The sequence below is a fragment of the Tyto alba genome, unplaced genomic scaffold (assembly GCF_018691265.1).
Source record: "Tyto alba isolate M040663 unplaced genomic scaffold, T.alba_DEE_v4.0 Super-Scaffold_1000006, whole genome shotgun sequence".
Taxonomy (NCBI): domain Eukaryota; kingdom Metazoa; phylum Chordata; class Aves; order Strigiformes; family Tytonidae; genus Tyto; species Tyto alba.
In genome coordinates this window covers 34,487,158-34,502,043 of record NW_024881272.1, presented here as the reverse complement: position 1 = coordinate 34,502,043, position 14,886 = coordinate 34,487,158, and the positions used below count along the sequence as shown (strand labels likewise).

Below are 14,886 nucleotides of genomic sequence, written 5' to 3'. Positions count from 1 at the left end.
TTGATTTGATCACACTGAGCTGTTCTAACTGGTGTTTCCAAACAAAATTTTGCAGCATAAAATGAATTATTATCAGGGCATGCCACTGTGCAGAATAGTTTTTGAAACAGTGAAAGCACCTCAGAATGATCTCTTACCAGTATTTTTATACTTTCATTACACTATGCACTATTTCAAGAACACAGATCAGCTTGTTAAAAAACTGTATTTAGCTCTAGAATAAAACCTCTGATAAAGCTGTGCTAGATACATAAGTTTTGGCAGCCTGATTCATATCTCACACAAGTTAGTGCAAGTTTTAACGATCTCAGGCAACCTTTGGATCAGGATCCAGTTTGTGTTCGTGATTCTGAAAGCATGAAGTGACTCATAATTTCCTATCTTTTCCTCAGTGCTTTTAGAAAAAGAATTAAGCTATCTGGGAGTCCTTTTACAACCTTCAAGAATCAAGACATCACAGGCACTAGCAAAAACAAAACAAAAAGCCCAGGAAAACAGCAGTAGCAAAATGGAAGACATTATTTTTCTGCACACAGCTAATAACAACTCGACAGAGGAATCGGTGATTAGGAAGTCGCCTACGTGTTCTTCATACAGCACATCTCAACGCCTTCGATGGCTCTTGATCTTCAAAGCTTTACAAGGGTTTGGGGCGCTGCATTTGTGTTGCAGGCACCGCTACAGACGTGAGCTCACGTTATATCAGACAGGACGGGGCTGCCCGTCCTCTACTGCGGGGCCATTCGTGCCCCTGCCTAACAGCCCGAACGTCCGTGAGATCTGCGCTCCCCTCGTGACCGTACGTGAGACACCAAAGTTGGCTCTGGCTGGTAAAGGAACGGGCTCTAAACCATCTGGACCTGCAGGTCCTTCAGGGTGCTTCTCAGAGCCGAACCTCCAGCTTATCCTGGGACCTCCACCACAAGGTCCGCTCCCAAGGCCTGAATCCTCAGCAGCTTCACACGCACGAAAGCGGAGAATTCAGGTCTGCTTTTTGCCATGCCAGGGGAGCGACTCCTGGTTTACGTTCCCCCCAAGGAAAGCAGAGAGGGCTCCTCCCTCTGAGCAGCTCGCGGGCTGCCCGCACGTGGCTTAGTGCTCGCTATGGGCTCCCGTGCACCCCTTCGTCCCCAGAGACACATCAGCAATTACACGGCAACTCCCGAGAAATAACTGGATTTACACTAGTGGAAGGGAAAGGGAAGGGAGAGACACAGCAGCTCCTAGAGGCGATGAATCCAGCAATGTTCGGTACAAAACATAAAAATAAGATATATTCAGCACTATGCCCTTACAGTCCGGAGTCTTCAGAAGACATTTCAGCAACTTAACTGAGCCCCAGGCCTAATTCCATTACTGTTGTGTATTATAAACCACAGCTCAAGTTGCTTTGTATCCATTACACTTCATTAAATATACATTGTTACAGGACTGGCGGGACCGCTACAAATAAATCTGGCTTTTGCTCCTCTTGTTGACAAATACATCACAAATATATAGGACACTACAACATCATAAAATTAAAACTTTGGCTCCAGGAAATCAATTACAAAATCGTTACTGATATTGCAACAGCCCTGGATTTCCTTCTTGGCGTGCTTTTCTTTAAGGATTGGTGTTTATAAATTACTTTACTGTGTAACCAGCGAGGTTACTGTCTCATTCTGTCCCTGCTTGGCTGCCCTCAGCCAAGTGCGTAGGAGAAGCTGCGAGGACGCAGCGCAGCACCCCTCAGCTCTATTCTCCTCCCCGAGAAGAACACGACACGGATCCTAACACAGGATATTTTGGTAGGGCGGGTGTTAAACCAGCCAAAAGGACTCCTCGAACGCTGCCGGGCCAGAGCAGGCGCAACGCAGGCAAAACCAGGGGTGGCTCTGGGCACGGTCTGGGAGCTCAATCCCTCATCTCGCAGCGACGTCCGTGCCTGGGGTCTGCTGGACCCTCGTGGGGGTCCCGCTCCACTCCCAGCGGTGCCCACAGCGACGATGATTTTCCAAACCGGCAGTTCTCTAGGTGGGGTTTTAAACTGGTGCGGCCCCGAAGGCCGGTGCATCCCATCAGCGCGCTCCTCCCTGCACACTCATAATGTAAAGCCATAACGTAGCACAGAATGCATAAAATAAAAAGTAATGAATATGAGCCAGCAGTGTGCCCAGGTGGCCGAGAAGACCAAGAGCATCCTGGCCTGTATCAGCACTAGTGTGGCCAGCAGGACCAGGGCAGGGATCGTCCCCGGCACTCGGCACCGGTGACACTGAACCTCCAATACTGGGTTCAGGTTTGGGCCCCTCGCTCCAGGAAAGACCTGGAGGTGCCGGAGCGTGTCCAGAGAACAGAAACGGAGCTGGGGAAGGGTCTGGAGCACAAGCCCTGTGGGGAGCGGCTGAGGGAACTGGGGGGGTTCAGCCTGGAGAGAAGGGGGATCGGGGGGGGACCTGATGGCTCCCTACAGCCCCCTGAAAGGAGGTTGGAGCGAGGGGGGGGTCGGTCTCTTCTCCCAGGTTACGAGTGACGGGACAAAAGGAAATGGCCTCAAGTTGTGCCGTGGGAGGTGGAAGTTGGATATTAGGGAAAATTTCTTCCCCCAAAGGGTTGCCGAGCACCGGCACAGCCTGCCCAGGGGAGTGGTGGAGTCACCAGCCCTGGAGGGAGTTAGAAGCTGCGTAGACGTGGCGCTGAGGGACGTGGTTGAGTGGTGGCCTTGGCTGTGCTGGGTTAACGGTCGGACTCAATGATCTTCAGGGTCTTTTCCAACCTAAACAATTTGATGATGCTAAGTGGGCGAGATCGTATATCCACACAAAACATGCAAGAACATCTAAAAGGAGGAAAAAAAAAAAAAAAAACTGCCAGAAAGCTCCGGTTTGGCCAGCAAGGCAGGAGCGACCTGCGGAGCGACGAGCCCCGGCTGGCACCGGACAACCCGCCCTCCCGCGCAGCACCACCTTACACGGAGAGCAAGTCCAGGCAGAATTTGTCCCGTCGCAGTTCGGAAAGATAAGCAAAAAGAGCAGGAAACTGGAGGCAAAAAATGGGGGAGGGCAACCTTAAATTATGTTTAGCTGTGGACCATCTTTGCTTTCAAAGTAATTTTAATAACAAAACACTCACCTTCAGAACAATGCCATGATGTAGCTTGCTAATAGGCTTTTTTCACTCACTAATTAATAATAAGTATTCATGTTATATCTGCAGTTAAATGGTGTCAGTAGGCACTACTCTGTATTTTATTTCTATTTAAATTTAAAATCCCTCTTTTAACTCCATTAGCTAAATAGTAGCTGCTCCAGCAGAAACGTTGGAAGCTTTTGTAAGACAAACAGCGGCGGATGGCTTTCTCAAGAGACCAGCAGCCAATTCATCCACGCGCTACCACCTTCACTCGAAATTCAGTACCCTCCCATGCTGCACTGGTGTCTAATGAACGTACTTGCACTTATACCTACAGAGCTCTCTTGACTTCAATTAAATTATGAGGATCGAAAGGAGCAGAATTTGACCTTCTGCGTACAGCCAGATAGAAAGAACAAGCTGCTTGATATCTCAGAGTCAAATCTCATGCATCTGGTCATAAACTCCTTTCCAAAGATGAATTAAATTAGCCTGCACAACAGACATCAGAGCAAAAAGCTTAATGTGTTTTGATGTTGAGATGAGCTCCACGCAATTTATTAGGAAACAAATAATCATAGAAAATTACAGTTCACAGCTGAAAACAAGAGAAAGTGCCTTAATATTAATAGCTTTTTCCACTGTACAATTTCCAAGCACCCTTTCTGTTCCCCTCTGGCTCAAGCAGTGAAATGCAGCGTGTTACTGCAGCACCCTCATCTCTTTCGGCGCACACCACGGATGATCCTTTAGGGGCAGCTATTCTCATCTTTGTTTTCTCATCCTTGCTCCAAGAACTGGTTTATTTACTAAAATTTAAATCTACTCAAAATTTACTTTTATTTTCTTAACACGATTTAAAGCCTCCAGAACCAGAAGGACTCTCCATACGACTCTCCCATGTTTCTACAGGTATCACACAGCTGCCGCTGAGCCTCCTCTGGAGCTGCTGTGCCAGCCCTTGCTCCCCTGCCCAAAAATGTTTGTTCTCACCCCTGGGACACCGAGCAGCTCTGGGCCGAGCATCCCAGCCACTCCAGGTGCCACAGCTCCCGAAAGCCAAGGGTGTTCCCCACTGCAGGGTGAGCTGCATTGTTCCAAAGGCTGACCTGTTGGTCAAATCCACCCAGATTCTCGGGAGGGTGTAAAAAAAGCTCCCGGCTGAAAGACCGGCCATCCCCCCCCAAAAAAAAACCCCAGCGCGCTCTTCTTCTAAAAGGGCAGGAACATTTCAAAATGGAAGACAATCAGAAGTTACTAACCCAGGTGGGGAGTTGTGGTTTTCCCCCTTTAGTTTTAACAGTCTTGGGAAGAAAATACTTATCAGAAGAGGAATTATAAGCTGGAAAAATTCAGTTCAGGACCTAAAGTCTGGCAGATGTGCACGCTTTTTCATGAGACTGAAGCAGCACAGAGCAGGTCTGGAAGAGTCCTTGTGTGACTGAAAAGATCTACTTTTTTATGTCGAGGTTTCAGCAATTCTGGGTAAACCTGAAAAACCAAAAAACCCCACCCCAAGCACCTTTCAGAAGAGCCAGTATCCACGCTTGCAGCTCCTCCACGGGGAACAGCTTTCCCCCTCGGTCCTGGGGAAGCTCGTCCCTCGGGCAGGAGGCCGGTGCCCCTGCGCGTCCCAGTCGGGCTCGGAGAGCCCACGCGCGGGGCCGGGCTGCGCCAGGACGGCCACCGCACTTCTCTCTCCAGAGGAGAAGCTGTCAGCGGTCGGTGCTGCTCACGGTTTCAAGGTAAAAAAGGTCTGGAGGAGGAAAAGCACCGCTCACAGAGCACCGGTTGTTCAAAGCAGAGCTTAACTGAGCTGGGCACAGCCGCAGGGTTCTGCTGCGGCGGTGGGAGCCAGACCTGGAGCTGCCCGGGGCTGCCACCCGCCTGCTGAGCTCCAGGCACTGCAGGAACAGGCTGGGACCCCACAGCAGCCTCTGCACACTCAGGGCTTACGGGAAAAAAAAAAAAAAAAAAAAATCAAGCTGCTTATTAAAGAATCCCGAAATGGCGAGAAAGCTGCTATGAAAACATGACTGCACGGGGTCATTGGGACACGCAGGATTTAGGTGCAACCTCCCCCTGTCACGGGGGGCCCCAGCACCGTCGGCCGAAGGCAGCCCCAAGAAGGGCGCTCCCCAAGCCCACGGGGAAGCGGTTTGCCCTTCTTTTCTGCAATAACAAGGAGCAGCCATGCTCTTTGGATCTTGAGGAGGGAACAGTTCAGCTCCAAGATTTCTTTATTGTGCCATCTGCTTTCACGCTGCTTCATGGAGTCCCTGCCTTCAGTCATTGCCTCCTGCCAAATACGTGTGAGTATTGTGACACTTCCTAAGCACACACATCACCTGAAACATGCTCTGCTCACCCCATTTCCAGCTTAACCTGTTCCAGCACAAATTATTCCACCACAGGCCCTTCGGAGGGACCCGAGAAGCCACAGGAGGTGAAAATGAAGCCCTGGCACCAACCACATGCTGAAGGCTTTGAAAAGTCCTAAAACTCCTTAACGGTTTGCATCTTACTTGCTGAAAGTTTCCAGGTCCTCTATTATTTTGAGAATGAAGCAATCTCTATGATCAGCGTGAATTCAAATGTTTATGCATGTATCCATATCAATCTATATTTTTACATATACAGACACATATACATTTATACATGCACACACAGAGATCATTTGTTAGAGACAAGGGCTGATGACAGGTTTCATACTTGATGCTAACCCCACAGAAAGCATCAGCCAAGTTCCCAATCGCAAAGTAGATGGAGCAAGAGGATGGACAGAAGCTAAGGGGTAGCCTCTGCAGATGATTTAATATTCAGACTTATCAGCTCATTAGAAAGATAATGATCACTCTTTTTTCCTTCTTGTCAACTATGAACTATTCCTCTTAAAGGCTACTGTATTTTAGGCAAGCATTTATTAAGAAGAACAAACTCATTGTATTCTGTTAATCTTAGATTTCTGTTAATACTGGTTATGGTTTTTCATGCTGTTCACCCCTTGCTGCCAAAGTCGGTGCATTCAAACTAATGGACTGGAAAAATGTAAAGTATTTCAGAAAGGACACGATTTCTTTTGCCTTAAGGTTTCCCAGAGCTATTCTAAAGCTATAAAAAAACCGTCCCCTCATTGAAATAAAAGGGAAGTACATAGTAGATATGTAAAATGCTCAGAATAGGATGAAAAGGATGGGCAAAGGTACAGGCTTCTCTGTGAAGACTCGCTAAGTAGGTCAGTTTATAAAAGAGACGAGTTGGGGGAAACATGATAGATATCAACCAAATCCCGGGTGGCTTGGAGAAGATGGATTGGGAGCAGCTCGTCATCATCTCCAGTGCAAAAACGAGAGCTCCAAATAAACCTGGTATCAGAGAATAATTTCTGATAACACAGTACATTAATCCTACCTCTCAGTTTCTCCCTAGGTGACCCGGTAACTTATTATAATGAGTTTAGTCTGACTAGTCAGAATCAAATCTAGCAGAAGTAATTAAGATTTATCTAATCTCAGGCTAATCTGACAGCCAGCACGGATGAGGCTTTTTCCGCTTTAACCAAATTCACGGGTGATACCCCAACTGCAGGAGCTGCATAGAGGAGACGCAAGTCCTGAGAAATCCCCGTCTCGCACCTCCGTACTCGCGTCCTAACTCCGTTCCCCGAGCGGGGAGAGGGGCTGCGGGGCACCCGGAGGACGAGGAGGACCACCGAAGAGTTTCTGCTGAGATACATCAGGCAGTATTGGAAGGTGGAACAACCACCCAAAACACCACCGGGTAAGGGAAGAAAGAAACCTCAGGAGTATGTTAAAGTACCAGATTCTGAACAAGGGACGTAGAGCTCCGTGATTCTAAAGACAGCTACGGAGCGGGGCCAAACCCAGCGACAACTGCTGCGATCCCATTTAGCTCCCTGTGCCACAAATCAAACAGCCCTTTAGGTTACTGCACAAAACCGATACCTGGCAAGCCGGGTCATCACTTAACTGCATCGGAAACTATTTGCTTTGTTCTATTACAAGGTCAGTTAAATTAAAGAAAAACTGGGGAGGAAACCAAATTATACAACAAGTCTTTGTTTGTTTGTTTTTCCCTGCCCCTTCCTAGGGATACAGATTGACTTTCTTGATTAATTTTATACAGAGAGCACCATTCCAAAACTAAGATGTCTTGGACAAGGACTAAATATGGTATGACACTTTGCATCACACCTATTTATGCTAAATCTGTCCACACCAAAATAGCAGTGATGATTAAAGAATGCCAGCAGCCCTTGCGCTCTGACTGGCAGTTCCAGGATCTTAATTTTTAACTTGTCGAAGTTAACATACTGTTGCTATTATAAATGGAAATAATCATTCAGCAGCAGAGTGTTAATGACATCCCATTAAAAAGAGTGCCTTTCCCTGGCAGAATGAAGACACAGACACCGATTAGCCTTGAAAAATGCACAGAAATACTTACTTTAAGGGAGTTTCTGTGCACAGATTTGAAAGCTGATGTGCTAGCAGAGGCAAGCATGTCAGTGTTCATTTTTTAGTGTGGCCTCTTTCACAGATACTTCTGCAGGAATCCTGAAATGTGGCTTTACTAGGAAAAAAACCCTTAGAAAAATACTGCAGCATCTGGAACCATGGAACAACAAATAAATAAAACCATATTTTATGGCCCTAAGAAAAATTCCCACAAATACATGCACATTAACTGAGGTTTGTTCTCAAATTTCATGAAGACCACTGTTCCCCAAAATGGCACATCAAGCAGAAGGGCCTGGTGGGTCCAAGTTCAGGACAGCCCACGAAGATTGCCCTTGTCCTGGGGATAGTTCTGAGCCAAATCCTTTGTTCTGGGTGACATGTATAAACGACAAACCACGTTGTTTTATGGACCGTACCAATATACGGCAACAAATAGAATATAGATCTACCTTCTAGCATTTCTCACATAAACTGTTGCTCTCTTAAGCATTTGGTAAAGAATATTGTTCAAAAAACATTAAAATTTGTCTCAAAACTCCCATTGCCTCTTCCTTCCAGAAAACATGAGATGGTTCTACTTAACTGTCACTCCAGGAAGATACTAAAAACCATAGAGACTTTCACAGAATTTCTGATCCAGTTTGGTTTGATGCTTAAACCCTGCCTTAAAAATTCAAAACGTCACCTGTACGAATAAATAAGTTATGCTCAGTTGTAGAACTTTCAAGAAAATTATTAAAATTATTAAACCTTAGATATCGATATCAATCATAACCACATCTCTGTGCTATAGTGCTTCGTCTTCCTGCCCATATGCAAGACTACGACATTGTCTTAATTCATGAGACAACGAACGTACCTGTGAATCGACAGCGGCCTCTCTGCTACGCTCAGACCCCAGCGGGGCCAACGTGCTCCCACGCGGGTGCCACAGCCCGGCTCCCCGGGCACCGGGGGCCGGACCGCCCCTGCGCTGTGCCCCGGACACAAACACACCCTTCCCACGGAGCAGGAGATGGGATCTGGTAGATCCTCCAGCCCTACGACCACACAAGTCACCGCAGGCGCCCGGTGCTGTCCTACAAGGACGCAGGTCACCCTTTGTCCTCTGCCACAGGACAAAGCCTGGGTGAAAAAAGGAAGAAGGTACCCAAGGACCACCAGGGAAATGCAGAATGTGACCATCGACCCAGGAAGTCCAAGAGGATCCTGGATCCCCTCTCTCCAGGCGGCACCTCCCTGACCCTCTCCTCTCCCTGCGGATCCCCGGGGATCCCCACTGGGCCACCTCCTCCCCTTCTTGCCGTGCTGCCGTGCGGGAGGGGACCACCACACACAGCCCCTCAAATCGAGGGTGGTGATGAAAGCTCTCGAGCTGATGTCGCTCACCGGGGGCAGCACGTCCATCCTCCCCCCTCAGCCTCAACCTCCGGCTCTCCCAGCGACCAGCGTGGACGAGGCCTCACACCTCCCCCTCCTCCTCCTGCATATGACCGCGAGCACCGCAAAGCCTTCCTGGTACAAATCTAAAGGATTTTGGGGTGTTATGCCACGGGGTAGGAATATCTAATGCAAAAATGAGCATTTCTCAACAAAATCCATTTGAGGGCAATTCTGCTCTTCCGTCGCCCTAAAGAACTCTTCACCCTTCATCTCACATCTTCACGAATTTGTAACCAGCCTCTCACTGATGTTCATTCAGAACATCACAGGGTACTCTGGTAACTCACGCATTTCACAGACCTCACTGCATAACATGGCATGATACCTCCTGGCACACGACTGGAAAGCACGGCACATCACTGTGCAATATGTCACTGTGCCGTGACACACCGAAATCTTAGCTTCTTCTACAGCATTTGTCTGCAGGAGGCTGCAACTCTGCTGTCGAAATGGCTGAACATGAGGAGGAGCATGTAAACTCATGGCAAAGATGAGGAGGAGATGCACAATGCCGGGCAGAAATAAATACTAGCGCCCTTGTTGCTGTCAGGTACTTATCTGTTAGTTTGGCATCTATACAATGATTAGCTGCTGAAAAGCATCAACCATTTCTGGAAACAGTTTCTGAATGGTGTACAAGACAGAGCCGGTCACCCTGCAGGAGATTTTTGCCAGGAAAAAAAAGAAAGACCACTTCATATTTCTGGTTCATAATCAATACCCAGCCTACAAAGTGCCAGGAAGATAAAACTGCGTTATTACTGCAGGAGAAAGCACTGATGGATTTAGGGGAAAAAAAAAATCCCTCGCCATATAAGGGCTGTGAACATTTTCCCACTTAAGACAACGTGTGGGATCATATTCACAGACACAGAAATATGTTCTGTTCCCTGACACCCACAGTCCTAGAACACCGGGCTGAAGTGCTGGCAAGAATAAGAACCATTTGTTAAGTACAAAAAATGTCTCACATAATTAGAGAACTGCTGAAAGCTACCAATTTAGTACTCAGGCTTTAAAATTTAAGGGTTTTTATTGTAACAACAGCTAAAGCTTCAGCATGCCTAGAGGTGGAACCGCCTAACCATACGGTTCGATCAGTGTATCAAATACCTGAGGCAAAATTAAACACAAGGTACAAAGAGGTTTCGACACCCCTCAACCACCACCGGCAGTGGAGGTGATGTTAATTAGGAAGCGCCGCTGCCCACCGGGTCCCAGGAGGCCCCTTCCCGCTGGGGTGACGCGTTCCCCTCCCCAGCCCCAGCCAGCTCGCAGCCAGCCCCACGCCTCCCTCCCGTCAGGGTGGTGCTCCAGCCTGCCAAACCGCCCTTCTGGCAGGAGTAAGGAGGAGCAAAAGCATCTCACAAAGCGCCTGCCAGGGGGGCAGAGCCTCTGCCCGCGGGACTCTTCAATGGTCAAACACCGAGAACGGCAACAGCGAAGAGGAGGTGGGATGGTGGTGTTGCAAACAGGACATACGGCGTTTCAGTGGAGGGGGTTTTTTTTTAATATCTTTGGGAATAAGGTGACGCAAGAGAAGCGACAGCGGGGGGAATTGGTGGGGTTTGACTTGGGAAGAGCTGGAGATTCTGCAGAGCCGCTGCCAGCCCTCTCTTGGGCACCAGCTCCAGTCCTGGGCCACCAAGCCCTGCCGCCAGCTCCTCTCCCCTTTTCTCTTCTCCTCGTCTCTTCTCCCCTCTCTGCACTCCCCCGGCCCCCCAGCTCCGCTCCCGCCGGGGCTCGGTCGCCTCCGGCCACAGCCAGGACCCAGCACCCACCGCCGGTAGGTTGGGTGCTGCTGCAGAAAGGACAGACGGCACTGGGGGTGGCCTCTCACGTAGCTCCTGACGTCACACGAGGTAGAAATCCATTCCGGCACCGGGTGCCTCTCAGAGCAGGTTCTGGCATGCCCTCTTTCTCCTGGCACCCCGTCATTTTTCTTCCAGTCTTCCCTAAGCCAGTCGCAGTAAAAAAATTTTAAAGTACGGAAGCAAAGACAACAACAAAGCGGCGGTTTCAAATCAGCAGCTGAAAAACAATCCAAGTCAACCAAAGCTTTAAATTCCACTCGAGTCTCCACTCCGGAGCAGCGCTCCCCAGGGAACGGAGCATCGGTCGGCTCCCGCCGACTGCGGCCGTCAGCGAGCGGCCGGGCGCGCTCCGCTGCGCCGCTCGCGGCGTCGCACGACAGGGAACTTCTGAGCTCATGCGATTTCTGTTTATCAAAATGCTCTTCAAGTATGTATTTTATACCTGGAGGATGGCTCTATCGATTGCTCTATTTATAGCCCGTGACATATCTTCCAAGCATCAAACTTCAGTGATAAACCAAGCATCAAGGATTTCACAAGTATGTCTCTACATCTCAAGCACATCATTGAAAAAATAGTAGCGACTGACAATTTAGGTGACAAAGCCAAGTGTTTGTTTCCCATCCATGGGAACTTGCACGGCAAACACGGACCCACAAGAGTCTCACCGGCTGTTTCACACACCTTGATTGTTGGATCTGAATGAACAGTATTGCTGTCCTTCACCCTGCCCAGGCAGACACAGATTTTATTTTTCTGCCCACTGTCCACTACGCTTATAAAAGGTTAAACTTGCTCTTCTCAGATTTTCTTTGCACCAGCTCTCGCTTTCATTTCTTTTCCCCAGCAAAGTATTTGGGGCGGGGGGGAGAAGCATTTTCCTCCAATAAGCTTGAACTCTTATAGCTATATATTACTTTACTCTGGATATGAGTGAACGAAAAGATGAAGAATGTTCTCCTCATTATTATAGAAAAGAGCAGCCTTCCTGAGCTTATGGCTTCCTTTCCTTCTTTATTCACCATAACTGGATCCATTAACATTTTACTTGCTCCACCTCACCAGAGCACCTCTCGAAGTCTACAGATTTTATGCTCCTTTACTTCCCTAATTTTGCACTTAGCTACAGAACTGCCAGCAGCAGCCGCCCCTCTGGGCTGCCAGAGCCTCTTACACAAAGTTGCACCGAGCCCAATTCCCTGCTCCTTCCACGCGTTCTCCCTCCTCACCATTCCATCTCTCCACCTTCGACTCTCCCGTAACTTCTGAAAGGTCACACTGAAAGGTCCGTACCTGCCCAGCGAAGATGCACAGTAAAACACGTAGGATTTCTCTGCAATCAACAAAGTGCTGCATTCCCAGGAAAAAAAAAAAAAAAAAAAAAAAAAAAAAAGATCTGACAAAAAGCTAATAGTTCTGAAAGACTTGTCCTAGGATTTGATGCAATCTGCCGTCCCGGCAAATTAAAGCCTACAGAAACCATGCTAAAATTAGAGAGAGCCAAGATGAAAACCAAAGACACATGGTGGCTCTTACAGATCTTTAAATAGGGCTTAATACAACATTCAGGTGCTTGGTCTGTGCTCAGCTTAGATCTACCGGGATCATTAATTTATATTATAAAGCAGCACTGACTATTTCGGGGACAGTTTTCTACATTGCACTTTTCAGGGTAATCAGTGGGAGCTTTCAGACACTGATCTAGCGGACCAGTGGCTTCTCCAAGCACGTACGACCGGTCCGATGGACTCACACACCTTATTTAAAGGGAAGCATTTCCCCCCTGCACCCACTTGCCGAAGGTCTGACTCCCGGGTCACCAGGCCGAGCCCCGGGGCCACCCAGGACGGGCTGCCCGGGCCCATGGCCGGGGCTCCCCGGCGCAGCTCCCCGGGGCTGCGTTAGCCGAGCATCTGCCGGGCTGAAATTCCCCGTTCCTGAAGCACCAGGAAAGCTTCGCTGCACCGCGGTGCCCCGCTCCCACCCACCGTCCCAGGCACCCAGCGGCTGGGTGCAGGGGAGGGTGCAGAGCCCCAGGGGGGGGGTCTCGGGGGGTGCCACCCTGCAGCTGAAACCTGTGCTCCCACGGGAGCCTCTGCTGCCCACGCGCAGGTGGGGGTTAATCCCCGCTTTCTGGGTCTAGGATGGAGTTCGCTGCTCTGCTGTGTTTTGCATCGCTGGCATCCCTGCTTTAAGATCAGTGCACGCAGCCGGAGCTTCGTACGGATGCAAATACCTCAGGGGCTATTAATGCCTCGGTAATCTGAAGTTTTGTGGCTTTACCAGCGTGCACACACCACCGCCTTGAAATATTCCAGAGATAACAGACAACCTGCCTTTTAAAATCCCGTTCCGTGAGCAGCTACGGCTTTAACAAATTTTTTTAACGGATGATTAAGAAGCATTTACAAATTCCCGTGGGACCAGGGAGGGGAGGATTTGCTCCGGACCGTGCAGCCCTCCTCCTCTGGAGGGACTCCCAGAAGCACAGCGAGCGCCGGCTGCGCCGCGGCCGCCTCCAGCCAGGCCCTGCGCAGCACCAGCCGCAGTTAGTGCTGTCTGCCGGTACTTCAGCGACTGCAAAAACGAGTTGCCTGTAAACCCTTTTTTTTTTTTTAATTATTTCTTATTATTTGCATAACAGAAGCACACCCAAAAACCCCTCCTGTGTGAGATAATTTAAAAAACAAACAAACAAAAAAATATCAACCACTGTTTTATCAAAGTTTTACACATCAAATACCAGCAAAGGTTAAAGTTCACATGGGCATCAAGCTAACACGACACATCAAGACATTCAATTATAAGATCATTAAATTAACATGGTTTTGAAATAGATTATACCAATTAATATTGTTTGAAAAATGAAAAAACCTTCTTTCACTGCAGTTGCATGGAAAGAAAAATTCACGACCTCCTCAGGAGGCTGATTCCCTGCCCATCCCCGTGCCTAGGAAGTGAAGCAGCATTCATATTCTCAAAAAAGAGGTCATGTTTTCCAAGATGCACAATTTATTTAGAATTATGTAAATTCTGAAATCAGCTGTTCCTATTTCTTTAACGAGTCTTGCTACTTCCAAAGAAGTGGCTGCAATATGCGACGTGGAGGTTGCCATGGCAAGCATACATCCTCTGGCGAGTATCTGAGCGAGCAGATGCGTAACGGCAAAACCCACCAGATTAAGTCACATCTCTTGTCATGTAAGGATGAGGAAAATGTTTTCTATTTCATCTGTGCCTAAGGATTACCATCGCTCGGAACACCTGACGTTAAAACCAAGAACGGCACGTGGCCGGAGTTTTTAGCCGAAAATCGCAAAGGTACAAAAGCAAAATGAAGGGATTTAATTGGAGCGATAGGGAGATCAGAAATACCCGGGGTACGGATCAGGTTTGTTTCCTGAAAACCAAGGAACTTTCAGTGGTGCCTTCGCGGCCCCAACCCTTCCCCGAGCACACGCCGTCCCCTCGGCTGGCGGTGGGTCTGGGGGAGACGAAGCTCCGAGCCCCCCACTCCTGCCTGGCACCCGGGGAAATTCCAAAATCCCCCCGGACCGGTTGGGCTCAAGCCCCGCGGTTCCCCCAGCCCGTGGCGAGCAACTTCCAGCGCACACTAGCCTTCTCCGAAGTGGCCAAGGTGTAAAAATCTGGGGGTGTTGGGGGGGGGCAGCAGCTAAGCCACGCGGGACCGTGGCGAGCCGTGGGCTCCGGGAAGGCAGCGGGTGCTTCGGGGGGGAAGAGGCACGGCGGCGGGGAAGGGCGCAGAATTTTCCAGGAGCTGCGCCAAGCCCGGTGCAGGTTGAAGGGGCCGCCGGCAGCAGTACCACCCCGAAATGTCCGCGGGGTGCGGGAGCCTTGCGGGGGGCCGGGGGCGGCACCGGGAGCGTCTTTGTCCTCGGCGGAAGCTCCGCGGCCCCGCAGCATCCCGCACCCCGGGGAGGGGGGGGGGGGGGGGGCGGCATCCCTGAGCCGCTGTCACCCCGCGGGACACCCCCCACCCGTGTCCGCGTGTCCCCCCCCCCAAACCCCGGCCG

The 14,886-nt window shown here is 49.5% G+C and overlaps 1 protein-coding gene across 11 annotated transcripts in view; it reads right to left on the bottom strand.

Moving 5' to 3' along the window:
• LRRC7 (leucine rich repeat containing 7) overlaps positions 1 to 14,886 on the bottom strand; it is a 190,083-nt gene that overhangs the window by 152,515 nt on the left and 22,682 nt on the right. The window lies entirely within an intron of this gene.